General features: G+C 42.4%; 1 long non-coding RNA gene across 1 annotated transcript in view; it reads left to right on the top strand.

Annotated features, from left to right (window-relative positions):
- The window catches only part of LOC133382310 (uncharacterized), a 55,887-nt gene extending 42,762 nt beyond the window's left edge, over positions 1-13,125 (top strand). Inside the window, exons 2-3 of the long non-coding RNA XR_009761897.1 lie at positions 5,969-6,311; positions 12,188-13,125. This is a non-coding gene — a long non-coding RNA (uncharacterized LOC133382310). The remainder of the gene's footprint in view (positions 1-5,968; positions 6,312-12,187) is intronic.
- Positions 13,126-14,532: the final 1,407 nt, after the last annotated feature.

Here is a 14,532-nt window from a genome sequence, read left to right as displayed (position 1 = left end):
TTTAGAAAGTGCCAACTTTTCTCAACAAAAAGGATGCAAAATGTTCTGCAGTATTTTAGAAGAACCCCCACCCTCTTTCTTCTACCTGTAGAGTAGTATATGTACTAACATTAAATAATATCATTAGTATTTGGAAGCTTGATTCTGCTACTATTCACTGTTTCATACCACATAAAGAAAGGAAGGAAGGAAGGAAGAAAGGAAGAAAAGTCTTTAATCATCCTAACCGGAAAGTAAATGGAATGAAATTTGTCCAGAAATGCTGAATCATGCTGATGCTGTCAACCAAGAGCTTATGCAATCCTGCTGCTTTGTGAGGAAGATTTGCGGCAATCACAGACACACCTTTAATTTCAATAATAGACTACTGACACCACAAACTCATGTGCATGCTTCAGTTTTCCAGTAACACCTCTTGAAGAAATAACATTATATGTAAGCCCTGTGCTTTTTCCTTTAGGTGTTGCCAGAATGCATTTTCTGTAAACTGACTTCTCTCATATATACTAACTTTATTTCTTTAACTGTCTCATTTTTGTTATGTTGAGTATAAGAAAATCTATATACTTCTAAAAGAAACATAGTATAACAACAACTAACTAGGTCAGGGAGAACCAACCAGAATGATCAAGGGGATGGAGTGACTCCCTTACGAGGAAAGGTTGCAGCATTTGGGGCTTTTTAGTTTAGAGAAAAGGCGGGTCAGAGGAGACATGATAGAAGTGTATAAAATTATGCATGGCATTGAGAAAGTGGATAGAGAAAAGTTCTTCTCCCTCTCTCATAATACTAGAACTTGTGGACATTCAAAGAAGCTGAATGTTGGAAGATTCAGGACAGACAAAAGGAAGTACTTCTTTACTCAGCGCATAGTTAAACTATGGAATTTGCTCCCACAAGATGCAGTAATGGCCACCAGCTTGGACGGCTTTAAAAGAAGATTAGACAAATTCATGGAGGACAGGGCTATCAATGGCTACTAGCCATGATGGCTGTGCTGTGCCACCCTAGTCAGAGGCAGCATGCTTCTGAAAACCAGTTGCCGGAAGCCTCAGGAGGGGAGAGTGTTCTTGCACTCAGGTCCTGCTTGCGGGCTTCCCCCAGGCACCTGGTTGGCCACTGTGAGAACAGGATGCTGGACTAGATGGGCCACTGGCCTGATCCAGCAGGCTCTTCTTATGTTCTTATGTTCTTAACTTGACCCTGACTTAGATCCAGAGTTCCCACAAACAGAACTCTACTTGCCTGCTGAAGGAAATAAGCTAATAGTGGCAGAGCTCCAAAGAGGAGGTTGATCATTTGCATAGAAGCTGGAGGCAGCCTTCCCAGCTCCTATTCCTTGACACGCAATGAGGAAGGAGAGACAGTCCCCCAACTAACATATGGTTGGCTTCCCTGAGCAGAAATGTCCATTCAGTTTGTTCATGCTGCTCTGGTTTAGTGAAGGAAAGGCAGTTGTGCACCAAGCTAGCACAAGCTTGGCTTCAGCAAATGAGATCCAGGAAACGTTGCATGAACCTTGAGTTAAAATAGGTCAACCAGCTACACATTGAAAAGTCCCTGTTTAAGTATTTACATAATGATCAGTTTGGGGAAACATAGGCAGTAAAACCTCCACGCAAGAAACCAAGCCATAACTTGGCAAATGACTTGTCAGCTCAGGGGTAAGACTGTCATCACTCACACAAAAGTTCTGTTTCCCCCTTGTTCCTGCTCCAGTTCAATTTACAGGGAAAATCCATCAGTAAAGCACAGGACGATCTGGAATGATGGGTAGGGCTGTTGAAAGCTACTAGCTGGAAAACATACCTTTGTTTCAAACCCAGTCTTGCCCACCCAGCATCACTATCCTGCACTTTTTAATGTATTTTTATTTATTATTGCATTTATATCTCACATTTCCTCCAAGGAGCTCAAAAATGGCATCCATGGTTCTCCCCTCCCTACTATATTCTCACAACACTACCTGTGAGGTAGGTTAGGTTGAGAGACAGTGACTGGATCAAGATCACCCAGTGCACTTCACAGCGGAGTGGGGATTTGGATCCTGGTCTCCCAGATCCTAGTCTGACACTCTAACTACTATACCACACAGACTCCTTAATTCAGGGGATGCTGAGTACAGCAGCCTGCCTCTCCACCCCTGCCCCAATACTTCTGTATGTTGTTTTTCACCACAATTTCACTAGCAAAGTCAAAAGTAAGAAGAGGAGAAATGGGAGCAATTGGTGATATCTGTAGACAGTTAGACTTTGATAAGATGGGGGCAGCTGATTAATGAATTGTTGAATACCTTGGCACAGTCCAAGGGCTGCTAGGGTCATATGGTAGGCTTTTTGTCCTACCCTGAAGGAGTACCAAGGAAAATGTGGGTTATGGCCTTTTCACTCTGTGCTCTGTATTGTTTTGTGCATCTTTGGTGCGCAGCCTTTAGCAGACCGTTACAAGTAGGTGTTGTAGTTTTTTTAAAAAAAAAATCAGTGGCTTAGTTGAAGACACACAGCACATGCTCAGAGAACTCTTTCATATTACACTGCATGCCTCATTGCATTCTGATTTATATTTTTATTCAATATCAAACAACACTTATGCAACAAAGAGTGTCACACCATCACAAAAGACATACATTCATAAACATTATTCACACAGATGTGGGGGGAAGCGAACATCAGTGTCCAGAGGCTCCTCTGTTGCTCCTCATTGAAGTTCTATAACTTTAGAGCATAGTTCAACATTACATTAACATCTGGGAACTCCAAAGATTTCTCTAGAACTATATTGATAAGGACCTCCGACCAGAACAGGGCTACTACTGGCCAGGATCGTATCATATGTCAGGGATAGAGAACATTTTTGGCTGAGTGGGCCAACTTTGGCAGGTGGGACCACCAACCTGCCAATCATCTGACACCTAGTGATTGACAGATAGGTTGTTCCACCCTCCACCCATGGGAGTGGGGAAATATCCCCCAAAGCAGGATTGAACAGGGTCTTTGTGCATCAGCTGGTCCTGCTTTGTGCAGGGTTCGGGTACACTAGCCAGCCCCCAGCAGGAACTGTTGGGCATGCCAAAATTAAAGAGATTGAACTCCCCCATCAGCTGATGCATGGGGGGGGAATCAATCCTGTTTTAGCCATGCTTCTAACCGCCTCACACCTGCTATCAGATATGTGAGTGTGGCATTGTAAAATGCCAGAAGGGGAGGCCTGGCAGGCCACGCTTGGCCTGTTGGTTAGAGGTTTCCCACCTGTCAAATGTACTAAAGATGCTGGAAATGCACTACAGTGCCAGCATTTATAAAATAAGGTTATTTAATGAATTGACATACTGCCTTTTCGGGGGAAAAATCCTTACAAGACAGCTCACAAAAAGAACTCATAATAATATATAAAACAACTCGATTAAAACCCAGGCACACAATCATACTGCAATATATAAAGAACAGCAGTCAGCATTAACTATTCAGACAGCACCCTCTCTGGGAGGTCTTGCTACAGTGACAGAGGGCAGGGATGTTTCTGGGCCAGTTTACAATAGCACACCGACGGAGACCCAGTTTTTCCACTGAGGATCAAATGACATCTGATGCAGGAAATCCATGATTGGGTCTCTCCTAGCAATGAAAGCTTTTTTTCTCATGCTCATTGCCAGGCAGAAGCCGGGCAAGGAAGCTTTTACTGAGATTGCAGTTGGGGAAGGAAGGCTGAAACTTACTCATGTGTCATATTCCTGAGGACAACCACTCCACCCCCACATCTAGCATTTATTTTTGAAAAAGTCACAACGTGATCGCTGATCATGTCATTAATGTTAACATCATGTGTAGGAACATCTGAAATAGGTTAGGTTGTAGTGGATGAGAGTCTTCTGGGATGGATCCGTCATCCACCCTGCAGTGCAAAAGGGTGCTTCCATGCAAGGATGGCCATCAGGGCCTAGGACTGTGGCTCTGTGACTAATTTTAATGCATATTGTTGGCTTTTTTCCATGGCACCTAAAGGCAACAATAGACAACCTGGACAACCGTTAACAGGTCATAAATAGACATCAATAAAAAGCATTGTTATATATGTGTATTTGTGTATAAGAGCACCACCCATATAATCTGCATGAATCATAAAGTGAAAAGAGGTGACTGACTGATGGCTCCTTAAATAACTTTCAGGCCGCATAGCAACTGTAACCACCTACCCCCAGCAATTATTCAAAACTGCTGGGGAGTGGAGACACAGTTACTAAACTTATTGTGTGGCTGCAGACAACCACCTCTCCTGGAGGAAGGTGGTATGTGACTACAGGCTTGTCTGTTCTGACCCCTTAGAGTTGAGAGCAGGGCTTGGAAAAGTTACATTTTTGAACTACAACTCCCATCAGCCTCAGCCAGCATGGCTACTTGATTGGGCTGATGGGAGTTGTAGTTCAAAAAAGTAACTTTTCCAAGCTCTGGTTGAGAGAAGCTGGAGGTACGTGCCTTTTTGCAATTTATATAGGTAACTATATAGGTAACTAATTACCCATTTTCTGGATATTTGCAAACTTATGATCCATTTTTCTCTTGCTAGATATTCTCAGGGAACAAATTGGCATGCCCATGTTCTCATGTAGTGACCATAACTGTACTGTTATGGCCGGGCTGCAGCATGGCTTGCAAAGCACTGATACAGAGAAGAAAATTCTTCTGTGGATGCAGCAGACATGGGTGGGTGGGAGCATATAATGCAATAGAGTCGATAGCCACCACTCTCTTTACTGGAGAAGCCACTACATCATTGGCCTAGCAGCACCCAGTACTACTGAAACTCTTTGTCTGAGGGTCTCTGCCACTGAGAGATTCTGCCACTTTCTCGGCCTCTACATTAGTTCTATAAAACAAGCATAAAGTAACATGATCTTGCCACATCATAGCCAAAGGACAGAAGTTATATAATAGCAGAGGGATGATTCACTGACACATAGCATGAGAACTTCAGCCTGCCCCATACAGGAAGAGGAAAAATGGCCAGGAACATGAGCTAATCACAATGGAGCAATATGCCCTCCTTGAACCTATAGATGGCAACTAGTTAGTCACCAAGCTTGTGTTTCGTTTGGTATCTGGATGGCAGCTAGACACCTCCAAACCTAAACCTTGATTTTTGAAACCAACGTGCACTAGCTTGTATGCAATGCATATTAGCATACTGCAACAGTTTACAGATGCTTTTTGGCACTCCCACTGGGAGGTTTTGTCACGCAGGGCTGATTGCATCAGTTTCTTTTTTCCATAGGAAGAAGACAAAGACTTTAGTGAAGACCTTCCCACCCCGAACCCTCAAGGAAGAGGTGGGAGGGAATTTAATATTAATAAAGTGTGAAATTTTGCCCCAGGTCATGAGGTGGGATTTGAACGAATGAGCTACCCGTAATACAGTCTGTAGTGCATGCTGTTGAAATTAGACAGGCACCAATTATGTGCATTGCCAAAATATGTGCAATCATCCCACTTTTCTTGGTAGCAAGGATTAATTTGCTCCTGCAGTGTTTTTTTATTATTAGTTTAATCAGTCTTTGGAGAGTGGAGCTCAGGGATCACGCAGAAAGGGCAGAAGGAGACTAATAGGAAAAAGAGAAGTCAAATGTATTGGTCTAATTTTCACTTATCTAAATGTGGTTGGTGAAAGTTTCATCTGCTGATTCATGTCTTTTGCTGCTCAACAGAACAAGGTGGTTGATTGAGTGTGTTTTCCTGACTCAACTTCCCTAGTTTACGTGGCATGTGACTCACAAGATTTTTCAGCCACACATGCTATATTCAGTCTTCTTGGGTGACTCTTGGGTCACTCTGCTTGCAGTGAATTCTGAGCTCTAGCTACTACTGCCAGTCCGTTAAAAAGACCATGCTATTATTTATAAGACATCTTACCCCTGAAGTCAAGAGCTTCTCATTCACCACTACATTCAATTTTCTTTTCATTTCATTCTCTTAAGATTTCAGAGACTGAAGCAAGTTATGGAGATGTAATGGATCCACTCGCCTATCCCATTAACAACAGTATATCATGCGCTGTTATTATAACATAGGATGAATGATTTGTCAGACAGCTCTTACCAAGGCAGGACTCAAAGCCCACTTTCTTTGGGAACAGCGTAATGCCGACTTCTCAGTTTCCAGCAATCTGAAGTTTATGGACTGAAGTCTCTCACCGAGAGCAAGATTACTGAGCTGGCTTCCTGAGTTTCAGGCCCACATCGTACCAGCAGAAGCAGTGTGAAACCTAACCTGAATGCTAGCTATGTCTCATGGCAAGCTACTAGTGTGCAGCAACGACAGGTAAGTGCCAGAGCTCAGTGGAATGGAGCATCTGCTTTACATGCATGGGTCAATCCCTTTCATCTCTAAGTAGGGCTGGAAAAGATTGTCTGAAACCCTGAAGAGCTGCTCCCAGCCAGCGCAGACAGTACTGAGCTAGATGGGCCGTTGATCTGACTTAGTATAAGGCAGCCTCTTATGTTCCTGTGACCTACCTCACTGATCTGCTCCATGGCAACACAAAGTACACCTGTTGCTGGTTTGGGGATGAGGAGCATATCTGATGGTGATAACCAACACGTGTTGAGATGTTGTGTAAGAAGAGATCTCTATGTAGCCGCCAATTCAGAATGTCTGCATGGGCTCTGCTGTCCACACACCTTGGAATGAAAATGAAGTGAGGCACAATTTTCAGTAGAACACACATTTTATACTGGAGAGTCTCTGTTGCTGTGTCACTGGGGGAGAGGCAAGCTGGGATCTGAATGTTCTGGGGAAAGCCAGATCAAATGGCACTTGAGTGAGTTTCCTTTTCAATTACCATCTGATGATCTTTCTCCCAAAACAGTCTATAAGAGAAGGCAGCTTAAACCTATTACCTTCAGCCTTACAACAAAATTAATATTTGACAGGTTACAGATGGATTCTTTTGGCTAAGTATTAACACTGCTCCCTCCCCCAAGAATAAAGCCATTGGTATAAGGTCTTTTTGAATCAGCTTGATTCAAAGGGGCAAAATGTGGTGGTGAAGGGGGGAAACAGCTTGAGGTTATTAGTTTTGATGCCTTAATTTTTAGTAGTTAAAATTAGGGTTAAACGAGATACGATGCTAAATGTGTCACTTTAAGCAGCATGAAACTTTCTAAAAATGCAATTAGCAGCAATGGAGGAGTTGAATAGGTGCAGAACTCTGGGGACTGTCCTGGTCCAGATGAAAACTCCTCCCCCTGCTCTTAGTTCTGTTAGGAAGAAAACTTTCACCAGGTTTTGGTGTAATCAGGAGAGTTTTAGAGTAGGGTATTTGGTGAACTGTAAAGGTTTGGGGATCTCTGATCTAGCAGTGAAACTCTGAGTGGCTATGTTAAAACTGAGCCAGAAACCTAGACTAAACCCAATTTTGGCATAGAGGTACAGACTCATCTATAATTATGTCACATAACTATAGACAGGAGTCACAGCATAGTGAAAGTTAGTTTATAAACAAAAAAGTATATGGTTATACTTCAAGCTCAAAGTAATCAGGTGTTGTTTTTAAATGAAAAATACATTTCTCATGCTCATGATAGTGGAAGTATACAGAAAGGGAAAGGAGTCAGATTATTGAGAGTTTGGGCCGTCTCCACCCTCTTATCTGTCTTGCTTTCTCTTACAGTTACTTATTGAGTCTTCCTACCCAGTTCCCATTACATATTCATGGTAAACTATCTTATATCAGACCATTTGCCCATCTTGCTCATTATTGACCCTGTTTGGCAGTTGCTGTTCAGGGGTTTGGAGGTGGGGGTATGTGCTCTATCCTGTAGCTATGGTTGCTCCCTGAAAAATTAGATCCTTGCAGTCCCACTTAGAATCATAGAATCACTGAATAGTAGAGTTGGAAGGGGACTATAAGGCCATTGAGTCCAATCTCCTGCTCAGTGCAGGAATCCCTAAAAAACATCATCCACCTTGAGCCAGCAAATCTGGCAGCAGGGGCCTGGTACCTGGAGAAGGGCAGACATACTTGAAGTTATACTGCAGCCTATTGTCAGGGGTTGCAACCCTATTTAGGTCTGTAGGTACATTTTGTTTTTTGAGTGAGTGCAGTGAGCTCCACCCTCTCTGGTCACATCTATCCCTGTCCCTTTGCAGACAGATAGAAAAAGAGAAAGCATGTGCACACACACACTTTGTTTTTCCAAGGGATCTATGTAATAGTTTGATCTGGTAGAATGAGCCTGAACCTTGAAAAGCACACAGCGCTGAAAGCGGAAGTGAGAACGAGCATCACTCTGCCAAGTTCCTCCTCCTGTTCTATGTAATTTTCAGGGGGAGAAAAAGATAACTACCTTCACCACATCATGAGCAAATAGGGCTTTGTGAGTGCCAAGCAGGGGTCATAGAATCATAGAATAGAATCATAGAATAGTAGAGTTGGAAGGGGTCTATAAGGCCATCAAGTCCAACCCCCTGCTCAATGCAGGAATCCAAATCAAAGCATTCCTGACAGATGGCTGTCCAGCTGTCTCTTGAGTGCCTCCAGTGTCGGAGAGCCCACTACCTCTCTAGGTAATTGGTGTAGTTGCCCAGCATCTCGGGGGTCTTTGCTTTTTTTGGAGCAGGGTCCCAGCAGGGTCCCTATGTCTCCAGCATCCTATGAGTCAATCAGCATGAAAGGGGAGTGTATTCGCCAGTGAGAAGAGTCTTCTGTTGTTTCCTGATGATTGGAGTGAAAGGTGAGCCAGCCACTGAGAAAACTCTTCTCAGCAGCTAACACTTTCCCCTTTCATGCTGATTGATTCCTGGGGATGTCTCCAAGGATCTCATTTTCAATCCAGCAGCAAAAAGGGGGGGAAGGGGTGTGGCTGTGGCTACACTACTGGTGTCAAGAGAAGACCTCAAGGGCATTTTCCGCTCATGGGCATCACATTTGTGACCCCTGGTTATGTTACAAAACACAACCCAGAAGAAAATGAATTCATTTGACTCATTTGCCAAACTACTCTTGATAGGTTGCTCAGTTTGTGTGTCAAAAACCAATAAACCGAAGGAGTAGTAAGAGGCTGCATGGCGTACAGCCATTTCTCTCTCACGTCCCCAGTAGCTGCCTCCTTAATCTCCTAGTAAAATGTTGTGGAGGAACCTCAGTCTAATAACATCTGTTATGGGAAATGGTAACAACTAAGCCTTAGCTACAGTTCAGAAATCAGGTCTTTGTTGCAATTTTTAAAGAAAATATAAGTTAGGAGGCTAATAAAGTTGAAGATACTAAATTGTTACTGACTTCCAAAACAAGTGACATTTTTATTACCGAAGATTATAAGTAAAGCAGGTGTAGCATTGTAAATATTATACTATGTGGTCCTTCTCTTACATGGGAATCTACACAAAAGGTAAAATAAGACCATAAAGTGAGCAGAAGCTTTTATAAATTGGCTTCTGCGTTTGAGTTAGCATGTTTTCTGAACAGATGAGATTTCTTTAAGCTTTTTTCTGTCTTTCACTAGAACGTTACTCGTTACTTACTTGTACTACATCTGCAGATGAAAAGCACATTAACCAAATATGGCACTTTTCTGTTTTCTTGCAGCTTCACCGTATTAGTTGCTATGCTAAGGCACAGCCCTAGATCCTGCCTCCTTGACCTATAGTTGATGAGCAACAGACCTATTAACCTATTAGAATTCTTTGAGAGTGTCAACAAGCATATAGATAGAGGTGATCCAGTGGACATAGTGTACTTAGACTTTCAAAAAGTGTTTGACAAGGTACCTCACCAAAGGCTTCTGAGGAAGCTTAGCAGTCATGGAATAAGAGGAGAGGTCCTCTTGTGGATAAGGAATTGGTTAAGAAGCAGAAAGCAGAGAGTAGGAATAAACGGACAGTTCTCCCTATGGAGGGCTGTAGAAAGTGGAGTCCCTCAAGGATCGGTATTGGGACCTGTACTTTTCAACTTGTTCATTAATGACCTAGAATTAGGAGTGAGCAGTGAAGTGGCCAAGTTTGCTGATGACACTAAATTGTTCAGGGTTGTTAAAACAAAAAGGGATTGCGAAGAGCTCCAAAAAGACCTCTCCAAACTGAGTGAATGGGCGGAAAAATGGCAAATTCAATTCAATATAAACAAGTGTAAAATTATGCATATTGGAGCAAAAAATCTTAATTTCACATATACGCCCATGGGGTCTGAACTGGCGGTGACCGACCAGGAGAGAGACCTCGGGGTTGTAGTGGACAGCACGATGAAAATGTCGACCCAGTGTGCGGCAGCTGTGAAAAAGGCAAATTCCATGCTAGCGATAATTAGGAAAGGTATTGAAAATAAAACAGCCGATATCATAATGCCGTTGTATAAATCTATGGTGCGGCCGCATTTAGAATACTGTGTACAGTTCTGGTCGCCTCATCTCAAAAAGGATATTATAGAGTTGGAAAAGGTTCAGAAGAGGGCAACCAGAATGATCAAGGGGATGGAGCGACTCCCTTACGAGGAAAGGTTGCAGCATTTGGGGCTTTTTAGTTTAGAGAAAAGGCGGGTCAGAGGAGACTTGATAGAAGTGTATAAAATTATGCATGGCATTGAGAAAGTGGATAGAGAAAAGTTCTTCTCCCTCTCTCATAATACTAGAACTTGTGGACATTCAAAGAAGCTGAATGTTGGAAGATTCAGGACAGACAAAAGGAAGTACTTCTTTACTCAGTGCATAGTTAAACTATGGAATTTGCTCCCACAAGATGCAGTAATGGCCACCAGCTTGGACGGCTTTAAAAGAAGATTAGACAAATTCATGGAGGACAGGGCTATCAATGGCTACTAGCCGTGATGGCTGTGCTGTGCCACCCTAGTCAGAGGCAGCATGCTTCTGAAACCCAGTTGCCGGAAGCCTCAGGAGGGGAGAGTGTTCTTGCACTCGGGTCCTGCTTGCGGGCTTCCCCCAGGCACCTGGTTGGCCACTGTGAGAACAGGATGCTGGACTAGATGGGCCACTGGCCTGATCCAGCAGGCTCTTCTTATGTTCTTATGTTCTTATGACACTTGGTACATTTTGGTCTTATAGTGTATCCTGGGCATATGTTTCTCATTTGCTGAAGTTGGGTACAGTTGGCAAATTATACCATTTTTCACTGGTCAACTATTTAATCTCAATAGACACTATATAGCATGATCCAATTCTGCTTCCTGGATTATATTTCAAGAGTGGGGGTAGCATTGTGGCCAAAATATTGGTCTGCAATTCACAAAGTCACTGGTTCTAGCCTTGCCACTGCTATGAACTCAGTAGATAGCTGCTGTTCTTTCCGTTTCACTCCTCTGTAGGGGGAAGCCGCCTTACACTTAATCAGGCTGTTGGTCCATCTAGCTCAGTATTGACTGGTAGGGGCTGTCCATGGTTAAAGACAGGGGTCTCTGTTAGCCCTACCTGGAGATGCTAAGCATGGAACCTGGGATGTTCTGCATGCAAAACAGATGCCTTACCACTAAGCCTACATGTCTTTCCCATTCTCCTTCCCATTCTCCATCTGCAGTATTGGAACAATACTCTCTTACAGAAGTTGTTGTATGGAAAACTGAGATAATGTATGTGAAGGACTTGTACAACTCAAAAATTGGAATATAAGAATTCCTTTTGCAATTGTTAAAAGATCCCATTCACATGACCAGTTTATTAAACTGAGCATGAGTATGGTGATGTGTGCATGAAAGCACCACATGGTACCCCAATTTCTTATGCAATTAAAGACAATTGTGGGTGATAAGGGAATCTTACCACATGGCAGAGCACCTAGACAGCAGTTATACCCTACTGAAACTGACAAAAAGCATAAATAAAATGAAATGGATTGATAAAAAGATACCAAAGTGGACATTTGAATCAACCCACCAAAGATTAGAATCCTTACTCTGATTGTAAGGTGTATTCACAAATCACTGAATATACTTTAACTGTAAATGTTTTCTATGTGCCTTCTAGCTACTTTGCAAAGTCAGGATGGTTAATGTTCAATAAAATGTGGACATTTCACACTTCTAAAAAATATGTATTTGTTGAAATATGTGTTAAATACTATGTAAATAAATGACTTTCCCCCCATATTAGTTAACTAAAAGTTCTGATTATCATCATGGCATCCAGTGCTTAAAGTCGTTCCCCTTCTTTTCAGGTGGTTATAAACCTTATCTTACTTCTTTTCAACAGATCTAACAAAAGTCTGGCCTAGTCTAAAACAAAATCATCTCACTTTCTTTTGCCCTTCCCATGTCCAGCACTGATGATACCTATTGTATTCTCTACAAAGGACTTTGAGAACTCTGTCTATCTGAGATTGGAACAAACGTGGAACAGGAAAAAGATTTGGAGTCTATGGACTTTAGAAACAAAATCTATTGTTTGGAGACACAGGAGACTAAAGACATAGGGGTCCTTGTGAGAGAGGAGACCCTGGAGACTGGAACAGGGGTCCCTGTGAGAGAGGAGACCCTGGAGACTGGAACAGGGGTCCCTGTGAGAGAGGAGATCCCGGAGATTGGAACAAACGTGGAACAGGAACAAGATTTGGAGTCTATGGACTTTAGAAATAAAATCTATTGTTTGGAACTCAATGTTATCTCTGAAGAAATTAATGAAGATTCTAGAGATAAAGTTATCAATGGCATGGATAATCTTCTGGACTGGAATGATGTGATGGAGCCCAATATAGAGAAAATCTATGGAATTAACTGCAGCCATGTGACAATGGAAAAACTTTCAAGAGATGACCCAGTGTATTTTGAAAAAAAGAACAGAGATATGATTTTACAGCAGTATTTCAGCAACCTATTCAGAATGGATGGCAAGAAAATATTTGGGATAGAGGTAATTCCCATCAGACTCTTACTATATGACTATGGCTTTGACAGCAAGATTATTATGGAATACTGATAATGGAAGATTGGATACTGAAATTACTGGACTTAACAAGACTACTGAAGATGGAAGATGGAAAATGGAACTAATAGGGATAATAGAACAATGGCTACTGAAATTACTGAACCTAACAGATTCTGATGTGATGGATTAATGGAAATGTTTATTTTGACTATGGTTATGACAATAAGATTATCATAATTAGTAATGAGATGGATTAATTGATATGTTTATCTGGAAAAAAAAATTGATAGATATATTTCTTAAAGAATTGAAACCTCTCTTTGACTTTTTGTGGAAAGAATAAAGTAATGTTTATGAGATTTGATGATTAAGTAAGATAACTATTGGAGGAAAGTGATTTTATAATATGACTTAAGAGACAGGATTGTTATATATTATAGACTTATAACTGATCTGATCTTTGACAAATGGGAAGTCAATATTTTACTCTTTATTTTTTATTTTTATTTTTATTTTTATTTTTATTTTTTTTGTTTAATTATTTTTGATTTTGTTTTTTGTCTTTGAATGTTTTATGATTTCGTCTTGTATGTTTTATGAAAATTTGAATAAAAATTATTGAAAAAAAAAAAAGAGAACTCTGTCTATCTGTCTTATTTTCTTCCTGGACGAATAAGCAATGTGTGTGCATATATCTATTTCGATCTATCTGCTTAGACTCCCAGAATGTTTGGACAAAGCGGCAGTTAAAATGTAGTTAAGTGACAATGTGATGACAACTGGTGGCTGAGATCTGGCGTGGTGCCTACGGTGTGGTGTATGAGGCCGTGCCTGGGGGCAGTTGGGCCAGCCTGGCCGTCAAGCACATCAGCTGCGATGCACCCAAGAATGTGGAGCTGGTGCTGGCCGAGTTCTGGGTCTTGACCAGCCTGCGCCGCTGCCACCCCAACGTGGTGCACTTCGAGGAGTGCGTCATCCAGCGTCACGGCCTCAGGCAGCGCATGAGCTACGGCAACAAACAGAGCACCCTCTACCTCCGCCTCGTCGAGACCTCCCTCAAAGGGCCAACCAGGGTCTGCATCTGCCCGGTCTGTTCGCTCCACCTGCAGACGTCACCGGGGAGTCGTTTGGCCAGCCCCAGGGGAACTTACGATGGCACCCACCGCCCTGGAAGAACTGCAGGACTGCGAGGCCTGGGAGATGCTGCTGCGGCGTCGGAGGCCCCACGGGCCAGACTACTTGGTCGGCCTGCTAGTTGCCGCCGCCCTGCTCCCACTCTACCAGCGTCGGCGTCATGGGCCAGGGCATGCAGACGGAGACCCTCAAGCGTTAAGCTGTACTACTCTTGGCCTGAGTCGCAGGCCATTGCCGTTTCGGACTGGTGTACTGCCCTTGAAATAATTGTAAGTTCAGGCGAGACAGAATGCCTTCCTGGATATTTTTTCTTAATATAATGTTATTTGCTATTTAATTTAATTTTTTGTACAATGTATTGTTTATTGATGTATTGTTTTGTTGATGTATTGCCTTGTTGATGTATTTTTATATTTGTGTTTAGTTTTTCTGTAAGCCGCCTTGACGGCCTTTTGGCTGAAAGGCGGGGTATAAATAAACATTAACATGACATAACATTAACATAACTGCTGCTCCCTGTGATCAGAGGGCTCATCTAT

This window comes from Rhineura floridana, chromosome 3 (genome assembly GCF_030035675.1).
Source record: "Rhineura floridana isolate rRhiFlo1 chromosome 3, rRhiFlo1.hap2, whole genome shotgun sequence".
NCBI classification, from domain to species: Eukaryota; Metazoa; Chordata; class Lepidosauria; order Squamata; family Rhineuridae; genus Rhineura; species Rhineura floridana.
Note: the sequence above shows the minus strand (reverse complement) of the source record. Positions and strands in the feature narration are given on the sequence as shown.